Below are 12,816 nucleotides of genomic sequence, written 5' to 3' on the forward strand. Positions count from 1 at the left end.
AAGTGAGTACACCGCTCACATTTTTGTAAATATTTTATTATATCTTTTCATGTGAGAACACTGAAGAAATGACACTTTGCTACAATGTAAAGTAGTGAGTGTACAGCTTGTATAACAGTGTAAATTTGCTGTCCCCTCAAAATAACTCAATGCTACAGTTCATTGAGGAAACCATGAATGCCAACATGTACTGTGACATACTGAAGCAGAGTATGATCCCCTCCATTCGGAAACTGGGCCGCAGGGCAGAATTCCAACATAACCCCCAACACACCTCCAAGACGACCACTGCATTGCTAAAGAAGCTGAGGGTAAAGGTGATGGACTGGCCAAGCATGTCTCCAGACCTAAACCCTATTGAGCATCTGTGGGGCATCCTCATATGGAAGGTGGAGGAGCGCAAGGTGTCTAACTTCCTCCAGCTCGGTAATGTCCTCATGCAGGAGTCAAAGAGGACTCCAGTGGCAACCTGTGAAGCTCTGGTGAACTCCATGCTCAAGAGGGTAAAGGCAGTGCTGGAAAATAATGGGGGCCACACAAACTATAGTATTGACACTTTGGGCCAATTTGGACATTTTAACTTAGGGGGTGTACTCACTTTTGTTGCCAGCGGTTTAGACATTAATGGCTGTGTGTTGAGTTATTTTGAGGGGACAGCAAATTTACACTCTTATACAAACTCTACACTGACTACTTTACATTGTAGCAAAGTGTCATTTCTTCAGCTTTATCACATGAAAAAATATAATAAAATATTTACAAAAATGTGAGGGGTGTACTCACTTTTGTGAGATACTGTGTGTATATGTATATATATATATATATATATATATATATATATATATAGAGAGAGAGAGAGAGAGAGAGAGAGAAAAGATTAAGGCCCCTTTCACACTTATGCGACGTGATTTTACCGCGATTTTGCCGCGACTTTGCCGCGATTTTGCCGCGATTTTGAGCAATGGCTCAGGGCTATATACCTCAAAACGCATTAAAATCGTGCCAAAGTAGTGCAGGAACTACTTTGAAGTCGGTGCGACTTCAAAACGCACTGATATGAATGGGGTTCATTGAAAATAATGGAAAATGACTTTGCGGTCCAAAATCGCTGGACAAGTCGCACCAGTGTGAAAGGGGCCTTACCTGTGCTAAAAACCGAATATCTTGTTCATGTGTTTAAACTATCAGGTGCTAAAGGGGTGTGACCACATAATCAACAAATTCTGGATGGACCGTCTGCACACTGCTATACACCCTTTCCAGCAAACCATGCAATGAAAAACAGGAATCTTTAATTCATCTTTTCTCTGCTGTAACACAGGTCAGTGACCAGATCTGAACCTAGTCGCTCTCCCTCCACCTTGGGTCTTTACGGTCCATGTTGGCTTGGTGTCCATCGTAGGATTTGCAGTGGCAAAGCAGTGTAGGGCTGGCCATAAGAGGGATTACTTTTATGTAGTTGGTCAACTTAAACATGTATTATATATGCTATATATATGAACTAAATATCCCTGTTTTTCATTTTATAGTTTGCTGAAAAGGGTTTAGCAGTGTGCAGAGGGTCTTGGCCAGAATTTTTTTAGAATATAGTTTTATATATATATATATATACATTATGTGTGTTTTTTGTTTTGTTTTTATATGTGTATATATATATATATATATTTATATTACTCACTAGCTGCTGTGCTATTAAAAGTTCCAACATGCCCTGCTGTGATTGGCTGTACCTACTGGATTTAAATGTCATTGCATGCTTGACCTTGTAGTCCTATAGCATCTGACAAGCCAGTGGTTGGGGAAGCCTGCTGTACATCGCAAATCTTTTATTTTTTAACAGAGTGCACTCTTACCATTTTTTTAATGGTGTTGGTCTTTAAGCCAGTTAGCAGTCTGCTGGTCCATCGGTGCAGTGTTCTGTTAAGTGTCAAACTGCTCTACTGGCTGAAGCAATCAATATACAGTGCATCCGGGAAGTATTCACAGCGCTTCACTTTTTCCACATTTTGTTATGTTACAGCCTTATTCCTAAATAGGTTAAATGCATTATTTTCCTCAAAATTCTACAAACAATACCCCATAATGACAATGTGAAAAAAGTTTGTTTGAAATCTTTGCAAGTTTATTAAAAAAAAAAAAAAAAGAAAACGCATATTACATGTACATAAGTATTCACAGCCTTTGGTCAATACTTTCTTGAAGCACCAATTACAGCCTTAAGTCTTTTTTGAGTATGATACAACAAGCTTGGCACCTATTTTTGGGCAGTTTCTCCCATTCTTCTTTATAGAATTTCTCCATTAGCTCCATCAGGTTGGATAGGGAGCGTCAGTGCAAAGCCATTTTCAGATCTCTCCAGAGATGTTCAATCGGGTTCAAGTCTGGGCTCTGGCTGGGCCACTCAAGGACATTCACAGAGTTGTCCCGTAGCCACTCCTTTGTTATCTTGGCTGTATACTTAGGGTCGTTGTCCTGTTGGAAGATGAGCCTTCGCCACAGTCTGAGGCCCATAGTGCTCTGGAGCAGGTTTTTTTGAAGAATGTCTCTGTACATGGCTGCATTCATCTTCGATCTTGACTAACCTCCCAGTTCCTGCCACTGAAAAACATCCCCACAGCAAAATGCTGTCACCACCATACGTCACTGTAGGGATGGTATTGGGCAGGTGATGAGTGGTGCTTGGTTGGCTCCAGACATGATGCTTGCCATTCAGACCAAAGAGTTCAATCTTTGTTTCATCAGACCAGAGAATTTTGTTTCTCATGGTCTGAGAGTCCTTCAGGTGCCTTTTGGCAAACTCCAGGTGGGCTGTCATGTGCCTTTTAGAGGAGTGGCTTCCGTCTGGCCACTCTACCATAAAGGCCTGATTGGTGAAGTGATAAAAAGATGGTTATTCTTCTGGTAGGTTCTCCTACTCCACAGAGAAATGCTGGAGCTCTGTCAGAGTGACAATCGAGTTCTTGGTCACCTCCCTCACTAAGACACTTCTCTCCAAATCGCCAGTTTGGCCAGGCGGCCAGCTCTAGGAAGAGTCCTGGTGGTTACAAACTTCTTCCATTTACGAATGATGGAAGCCACTGTGCTCATTGGGACTTTTAATGCTGCAGAATTTTTTTCTGTACCCATCTCCAGATCTGTGCCTTGATACTATCCTGTCTTGGAGGTCTACAGACAATTCCTTGGAGTTCATGGCTTGGTTTGTGCTCTGACATGCACTGTTAACTGTGGGACCTCATATAGACAGGTGTGTGCCTTTCCAAATCATGTCCGATCAACTGAATTTACCACAGTTGGTCTCCAATCAAGTTGTAGAAACATCTCAAGGATAATCAGTAGAACAGGATGCACTTGAGCTCAGTTTGAGTGTCATGGCAAAGGCCGTGAATACTTATGTACATGTGATTTTTTTTTTTTTGTTTTTTCTTTTTTAATAAATTTTGAAAAGATTTAAAACAAACTTCTTTCACGTTGTCAATATGGGGGATTGTTTGTAGAATTTTGAGAAAAATATCGAATTTAATCTATTTTGGAATAAGGCTGTAACATAACAAAATGTGGGAAAAGTGAAGCGCTGTGAATACTTTCTCAATGCACTGTAACATATTGGGATCCGCACCCCATTGCCCCATCCATGGACATGTGGACTGAGCATTTGTTTGATACAGTAACCTCCATAGCCTCCAATCCCTAGCTGCTTCAAAAATGATCAATATTGATTTTGGGTGGATCTGTTTTTGGCTCGGATCACACAGAGAGCTATGGATTTAATTCCTGTTTCTAGTTCTTCTTCAGGTGTAAAAAAAAAAAAAGCCTGAAAAGTGACCAGAGAATCCCTTTGTCAGGGAACACGTGAAGTATACAAGAACTCTGATTGGTGTAAGTGGAAAACCCCTTTAAAATATATTTGAAACAGTAGAAAAAAAAAGAAAAGAAAATGAACTTCTTCAGATCTGGCTTTTCCCCAGTCATCTGCAGTCAAATGTCACCCTATAAAATGGAATTTGCACTGGAAACAACACATAAAGAAATAAAAAAAAACATTTTTATTGCACTTGTGAAATGGATAGTCTTGTGTATTCTGCTATAAGCCAGCTGGGAATATGTCTAAAAAGAATATTTCAAAATGCAAAATTATCCTTTGAAAATAAATTGTAGGAAATATGCTAATTTCTGTTTACCACATTCCCTACTGCGAAGTGCTGACTGCATTTCCTTCTGAAGCTGGCCATAAACCGAGGGATAGGATCATTCCAGAAACAAATGTTTAGATCCTGGGACGACCCTTCCTTCCTCCATCAGGGCATGCAAACTCGTTGTTCTGTGTACGTTGGGCTTTCCAATCTTAATACTTGTGGGGAAAAAGTCTGACATAAAATTGCTTTCCCCCCATGCCAATGTTGGTCTCTTTAGATTTACAGATATGTGCATTTCTGCCCCACGTAAATACCTTCCAATGTTATGACTTTATGAGGGAAAACTTTTAATGCAAATTAAATCCTCACTATGTATTATTGTAACGCTGCAGGAAAGGGGAAGAGCCCGGTCACATGACCTGTCAAAGTCATGTGACAGATTTTCCCCTTCTACTGACATTTTTTATTCTTATTAAAACCAATAGGACTTCATTCACTTCAGAAACCCGAAGCAAGCAAATCAGAAAACACATTTGTAAAGCACACTGTTGTGTTTTATCACTTGCCAGAGACACACTTCCTGTGTCAGGACCTGGATCACCTGCTGGTGGCACTGTGGTTCCTGGAGTAGAAGGTTGTAGTTCCGGTGTCCCCCAGCGGGTGTGTCCCAGCAACCAACAGATATCAGCAATGAGCCTCCACCTGATGCTGGTTGCTGGGAGGGTATTTAGTCTCTCTTCTACCTGCTTCTCTAACCTGCTGTTTCAGTACATTGTTCTTGGCAAATTTGGATTCTGTGTGTATACTGCCTACCACACCATGCTGCACCTATCCAACAAGCTAGTTTTTGATATGTGATCATGAAAATATTGAAGCCATGCAACCCCAGGAAGCATTTTCACAAAGAGGTCAGCTATGACATATTTCTCATAATAGGTTTGCTTTAAAGAACTCCTGGTTTCCTTGATATTCTTTTTGTGGCATGTGCAGTGCTGGAAAGGTCCTGTAAAGGTATGTACAGGAACTGCTAGTTGCCATTGTAAGGCTACTTACTGTTAAGCAACAACTGACATGTTACATAGTTATTCAGGTTAAGTGCCGGTTCACACTTCCGCGTTTGCGGAGATCGCATGTAATTCGGAGCGCACTGCTCCTAATTACATGTGATCTGATGTGCGTATGCGAGTTTAGCCATACACTTTGTATGGCTGAATTCGCACTGTATCCGCACCAAACACGCACATGAGGCTTTTTTTCAGCCGCAGTAGAATCGGATCGCACAGTGGTTCACACTTGTGCAATCGGATTCTGTGCGTACTTGCAGATCGCACTGCGATATGCGATCGCAACTGGGGGTGTCGTTAACTTTTAATTGACACCCCCTGCGTATCGCATATGGCAGTGTGAACTGCCAGATGTGCGAATGCGATGCGGGAACACGCTGCATATTCGCAGCGTTCCCGCATCGCAGAAGTGTGAACCGGCACTAAAAAAAGACACAAGTCCATCTAGCCCAACCAATAAAAAACAAAAAAGAAAACACAACCATACAATCCCATCTACACAATCCTATACCCACAGTTGATCCAGAGGAAGGCGAAAAACCCCAGCAAAGCATGATCCAATTTGCTACAGCAGGGGAAAAAATTCCTTCCTGATCCCCTGAGAGGCAATCGGATATTCCCTGGATCAACTTCACCTATAAAATATTAGTACCCGTTTATATTATGTACACCTAGGAAAGAATCCAGGCCTTTTTTAAAGCAATCTATTGAGCTGGCCAGAACTACCTCTGGAGGGAGTCTATTCCATATTTTCACAGCTCTTACTGTGAAGAAACCTTTCTGTATTTAGAGACAAAAACTCTTTTCCCCCAGACCTAAAGAGTGCCCCCTTGTCCTTTGTGATGACCTTAACTCCAAGTTCACTATATGGACCCCTTATGTATTTATACATGTTGATCATATCCCTCTTAATCTGCTCTTCTCAAGTGAGACTAAAGTCAGTTCCTCTAATACTTCCTCATAGCTGAGCTCCTCCATGCCTCTTATCAGTTTGGTTGCCCTTCTCTGCACTCTCTGAAGTTCCCCAATATTCGTTTTGAGAACTGGTGCCCAAAACTGAACTGCATATTCCAGATGAGGTCTTACTAATTGCAGCACCCTCCTAGATAGATACTAGAAGAGAGAGTATAGTTTTGGATCTTTTTTGCTTACCAGAGAGATTGCCAGGTAAATCTATATTGTTCTCTGCATACCAGAGAGCAGAATATGTTAGTGAGGTGTTCTCGTGGTGCTCAGATGCAGCTCAGCTTGTCTGAAGTGTTTCACACTGGTCCAATAGGGAGGCATATTGGACAGTGGGAGGAAACCTGACAAATGAGTGCACAGGCATTTAGTACAGCCCTGGTGATTGTTATAGGAAAGTGCATTTGTGCATGCTGGGACACTGTATAAATGCCAAGGGCACATGTGCTTGGGGTCTTTCAGCTGGAGGTCAGGGTCCTGGAGGGAGGGGTGACTGACCCTCCTCTGTAGAAACTGCCATGTGGCCTCAGGTAGTCGACCTGAGGGCTGGAGAGTCAGAAAGGAGCTAAACCCAGATGTCCTGCAGAGCTGACTGGAGGGGAGACACTGAAAAAGATCTGATTATTATTATTATTATATTATTATACAGGATTTATATAGCGCCAACAGTTTGCGCAGCGCTTAACCTACAGTGAGTACAGATCTGTGTCATGGGACCTGTCCTGAGAGGGCCATCCTTTCTCTAGAAGAGTAATTGGACGGAGTCAGTCAAGGGGATGCTAGAGAGTGTCCTGAAGATAATGTAGTTGCAAGTCTGCTGCTAGAGAAAGCAAGAGGACTTAATTCTTCCATACAAGTGGCATTATGGTTAAAACAGTGTGTCTGCTTCAACAAATAACCTGGTGAGGTCAAGTGAGAGTTGTCCTTAACTACTGTGAATAGTTAGAGTTGGAGCATCCCACTATTCCCTTATCTCATCCAAGTTCAACAATAAATACCAAATAACAAAATCCCCTGGACTGTTTATTGAGTAACGAGCAACTGGGAGTAAGGATGGATGAGTGAAGTGTCCCTTATTGTCTGCAGATAATCAGAGGAGAGAGACCCAAGATGTCATCACACAGCAAGCCCTACAGGGACAGTGCTACATAATGATTTATACAGGGGCAAAATTATATCTCTCTCTCTGGAGTCCATGCCTCTCTTAATACAAGAAAGGACTTTGCTTGCTTTGGAAACCGCAGCTTAGCATTTCATGCTATTATTAAGCTTATGATCTACCAGAACACCCAGATCCTTCTCTGCTATGGATTCCCCCAGTTCTACTCCACCTAGTATATATGATGCATGCATATTCTTAGCCCCAAAATGCATAACTTTACATTCATCAACATTAACCTCATTTGCCACATAGTTGCCCAATGAAACAGTGCATTGAGGTTGGCTTGTAAATTGGAGACATCCTGTAAGGAAGTAATTTCACTGCATAGCTTGGTGTCATCTGCAAGGACTGAAATGGTACTTCTAATCTCAGACCCCAACCTTAGACCATTCAGAGTAAGAATCATTAACCACTACTCTCTGAATTCTGTCTTTTAGCCAGTTTTCTATCCATGGGTACATGTGTACTTTAAAATGCACCTACATTCTTCAGATATTTAGAACACCCCAATGCCTTATACCAGTAGTTAATAAAATAAAATATCAAAGTCCTCCATTTTCTAAAGGAACTGCTATTCCAACATTGAGCATGTGACCCAAGATTAGAAACCTCTACCTTTAACCCATTTGCTCTCAGACCATTTTTAAGTCCATTTTTTTTTTTTTTTTGCATTTTCTACACCTCTAATGTCTACCAAAACAGATCAGGGACACAGTGTCCTCATCCTGCTCCTTACCTGTCTGAGGTTAGGCTTCACTGAACCCAAAGAGAGCAGAGCAGTTTTCGGTTCACAATCTGCAGAGAAGAGCAGGGATGTCCCTAGATCTCCTCCCGCTTGCCATCCTGATGCTGTTTTTTAGGCCCGGGTTCTTAGGAAAAGCAGATGAACTCTGGAACCCAAGGAGCTCATGGCCGCTTTCATGGCCACAAGTTTATTTACATCTCATAACTGCAGCAGTGAAATACTTACAACAGGAGCAAAAGGATTAAAGTGCCCACCAAATATGGTCACCTTCTCTTCATTCTCCCATCACTTTGTTAGATATAGAGAAATTGGCAATAATAATAATTGGTAATTTTTTATGATATGCATTATTTATTTTTATGTACTTATAAATAGGGGATTCAGGGTTGGTGTGTAGACCAGCGCCTTTCATACTTTATTGCCAATTACAATTTGATGGTTCATCAATAGCTGGAGCAGCAGTGGTCTATTACAGCGTTTTTCAACCAGGGTGCCAAGGCACCCTGGGGTGCCTTGAGGTTTCTTCAGGTGTGCCTTGGCAAAATGCCTAAAAATTGCCCAAAAATTGTATACAAGCTGGCGTGTGGATGAAGGCTTTTAAATACACTGAGTCAAGAAGAAGAAGAAGAAAAACATAGAACCAGTTTGTAAATGTGTACTTGCTTTGGAAGAATAAATCAGCTCTAATGGCGGGTGTCCTACTTGGACATGTGGATGTTGCTGCATTATGTAAAACTATTAAAATAGGGGTGCCTCAAGACTGTTCATAATTTTTAAAGGGTTCCTCGAGACTGTCCACAATTTTTAAAGGGTGCCTCGAGACTGTCCACAATTTTTAAAGGGTGCCTCGAGACTGTCCACAATTTTTAAAGGGTGCCTCGAGACTGTCCATAATTTTTAAAGGGTGCCTCGAGACTGTCCACAATTTTTAAAGGGTGCCTCGAGACTGTCCATAATTTTTAAAGGGTGCCTCGAGACTGTCCACAATTTTTAAAGGGTGCCTCGAGACTGTCCATAATTTTTAAAGGGTGCCTCGAGACTGTCCACAATTTTTAAAGGGTGCCTCGAGACTGTCTATAATTTTTAAAGGGTGCCTCGAGACTGTCCACAATTTTTAAAGGGTGCCTCGAGTTTGTCCATAATTTTTAAAGGGTGCCTTGACTGAAAAAAGGTTGAGAAACACTGGTCTATTATACCAACTGTAATTTAGTAATTTCATCTGTGGCACAGTTACTTTGATAGACTTTCAGATATAGAGAAAAACCTACCTTATCAGTACTCATCCTCATCCCAGAATGAGCAGACCAGCTTGGAATTTACATCGGATAATACTGTTCATTTTTACAGGTGAACAAATGGCATATGAGTAAAAGGAAATATAAGGAATGCAAGGGTGGGCATTTCAGACATAGCCAAATCCCTTCAGATCTTCCTTTCTCAACCATGGTTTCATGGAACCCTTGGGTCCTCCATTGGTTTCTAGGAGTTCTTTGAACAGTGAGCAACGTCTGTCTCTCAGATGAGTAACCACTGACAATAATTATTGTTTTAGGTTTATGTAAGGCGGAATTCTTCCCAAAGGCCAAAAAATATAAAAAGCATTCTTTATGGACTGTCTTTACGTGTTCTCAGGACTATAATACTTTTATGGTGGCAAGGGTGTGAATTGTTCAATATTTGAGGCCTTCGGTTTTGATTGCCCTTGCATTGCAGACTTGGTTGCCCAGAGCTTTCCCCATCCCTATTTCTTTCCCAGCTTCCTTACCCTTCATTCCAATAACTTCCCACTCCCCCATGTTTTTTTAACTCACTCCTCCCATTCTCCCTTTCTATCTTTCCCTCCCTCTATTCCTCTCTCTCTCACTACTTCCTATCTCCAGCTTGTTTTGACTCTCTATCTGTTGAGCTTCTCTTAGATATTTGCTGTTGTTCTGAATGTTTAGAGTCAGGGCAAATGTGATGATAACATTATTATCGATTCGCACAGTTATGCTGACAAGTGCCTGTCAGACTGATACCTTTTGGGCTTTTTTATTGCACTTTGTGTTTTGTATCTTAGCCTTTTCCAAAGATGGTCTGAGTACTGTTATCTAACCTGAATTGGTACCTGTACTTAACCACCTAAGCCCCGGAAGATTTTACCCCCTTCCTGACCAGGCCCTATTTTGAGATTCGGCACTGCGTGATTTTAACGGACAATTGCGCGGTCGTGCAACACTGTACCCAAATGAAATTGACGTCCCTTTTTTCTCACAAACAGAGCTTTCTTTTGGTGGTATTTGATCACCTGTGTGATTTTTTGATCATGCGCTATAAACAAAAAAAGAGCGACAATTTTGCAAAAATAACAATATTTTTCACATTTTTTTGTATGAAATTCCCTAAAAAAAATGTAAAAATCTAAATTTTTTAACATTTTAGGCCAATTTGTTTTCTGCTACATATGTTTGGTAAAAAAAATCGCAATAAGCATATTTTGATTGGTTTGCGCAAAAGTTATTGCGTTTACTAACTACGGGAAAGATTTTTGTCATTTTCATTGTTTTTTTTAACGTGTAATGGCGGCGATCTGCAATTTTTTTTGCAGGACTGTGACATTGAGGCGGACAGATCTGGCCCTTGACTGATATTTTTGACACATTTGGGGGTACCAGTGACATTACTACAGTAATCAGTGCTATACATATGCACTGTTACTGTAAAAATGACACTGGCAGGGAAGGGGTTAACTTTATTTGAGAAGGAGGGGTTAAGTGTGTCCCTAGGGGCGTGCTTCTAACTGTGAAGGGATGTGGCTGTTTGTGTAACTACAGAGATATATGATCCTATATAGCAGGACCGTATGATCTCTGCACAGGGGAGAATGAAAGACGGCTTTGTTTACATTAGCCGCCTGCCTTTCTCCCTCTGTAACGGACGATCGCGAGTGACCGGCGGACATCGGGTCCGTCGGTCACACACCCGGGGAAGTTAGGGAGCGAGCAGGGGCGGGGGCGCGCCTCCGGCAGCGTGCGCTCGCCCCCTAGAGCCTCACAGTCCTACGTCACTTTGCCTGTGAGGGGCTGACTGCCGCCGTAAATAGTCGTGCGGCAGTTGGTAAGTGGTTAATGTAAAATCCTAAATTAAGAATTTAAAAAAAAAAGCATTCTTCCGAGTGACTAACACACTAATGTACTGTGAGCTGTAGATATAATAATTATTAACAGGGGTTCCTTGGGCCCAGAAAGTTAATGCAAATGTTCCAAAATGTACAAAGGTTGAGAAAGGCTGCTTTAGACAAAGCATTTTAGACATGGCCAAAGCACAGGTTCTCTTCAAGTTATTATTTTCTAAATCCTCCTCTCAAGAATCTAGAACACTATGCAGATTTTTCATCTTCAGGAGACCAGGAATGTAGCAATTTCATACATTTTTATTAGCATATAATTTTATTAAAAAATAGGGAAAAATGGTGAATGGATAAAATCCCCAGACACGACTAAGATGCAGAAATTGTAATAGGAATCGGATGCTCGAGTTTAATACATCCCACATTTTCCACATGTGTTTCTTCGGAGCGAAGAGATTAAAGGGAACAGTCTGTTTGTTTGGCTTTGTAGGTGGCAGATTATTTCTTGTGATCTGGAGGATTTTTGGCACACTGCCTGCCAAGTATTTGTGTTTTGTCTTTTCAAAGTCTTGTTTAAAACGGTTTGTAAAGGAATAGTAAGCAAATGTGTCAAGTCTGTGAAAGAAAAGATTTGTTTAAAAGCGAATGTACACTTCCTAAAAAGTGGTGGGAACCAGCACCAGAACACATTGTTGGCTTGTAAAGCATGGCATGTAACACCCAGGAGGGGTAAGAAAGAACCACGGTGTCTGGAGCCAACGTGGCGAGTTTGGCAATTATGAATCTTTCTAGTATAAAGGGAAAGGCTGCCCGTAATGGGATAAGCCGGAGAATATTGGCTTAGAGACCTGGCACACTTGCCGATATCCAGCATGGTCGCACTTATCTGTGCAGAAATGGGTGCAGACGTAATGGAAACGAGGCGGCGCAAGTTTGTGCGCGCTGGCGCATGCTTTTGTGTGCACATTTGCACACCATGTGCGATAGATCTTGCCCTCTGGACTTTGTAAGGATGACAAATGTTCACAGACTTTGCTGACTAGGCTTCAGCTCCCTGTTACCCATGTTCCTGTGTGCTTATACTTCTGGACCTCCCATTACCAACCCGGCTTGTTCCTGGACTTACCCTTGCTTCTCTCCCAGGTCTGACCTCTGCTTGCTCCACGTATCTGCTCCTGTTTGCTTCCTGAGTATGACCTCAGCTAGCCCCTGACTAGGCTCCTGATCTCTCCTCTGCTGACTGCGGTGTTTTGACCCTAGCACTTGCTCCTGACGTTATCTGTTGTCTTGCCCTGCCTGCCATGACCTGCTTGCTGTGATCTGCATTCTGTTACTGCTATGCCTGCCTGCATGATCCATTATCCTCCTGAAGGCAACACCTACTTCTTTGGGCTCAGCACCCCTGTTACCATGCTCAGGGGTGTGAAGCACTTAGCCTCAAGGGGAGCCCTATTGTCATTTTGGCCTTAAAACCAGGTACGTGACACTGCCACAATATTACTATTAGATTTAAGACAACTTACCAGGGCTACTGGCCCATGGTTTAATTTGGCTACATACATGTGTAGGGGGACTTTATCATGGATGATCTTCATGACCAGGTGAGAAGAGCTTTCTGGTCTTCGGCACCAATGACAGTA

This window comes from Pelophylax lessonae, assembly GCF_965119305.1.
Source record: "Pelophylax lessonae genome assembly, chromosome: 1".
Classification (NCBI taxonomy): domain Eukaryota; kingdom Metazoa; phylum Chordata; class Amphibia; order Anura; family Ranidae; genus Pelophylax; species Pelophylax lessonae.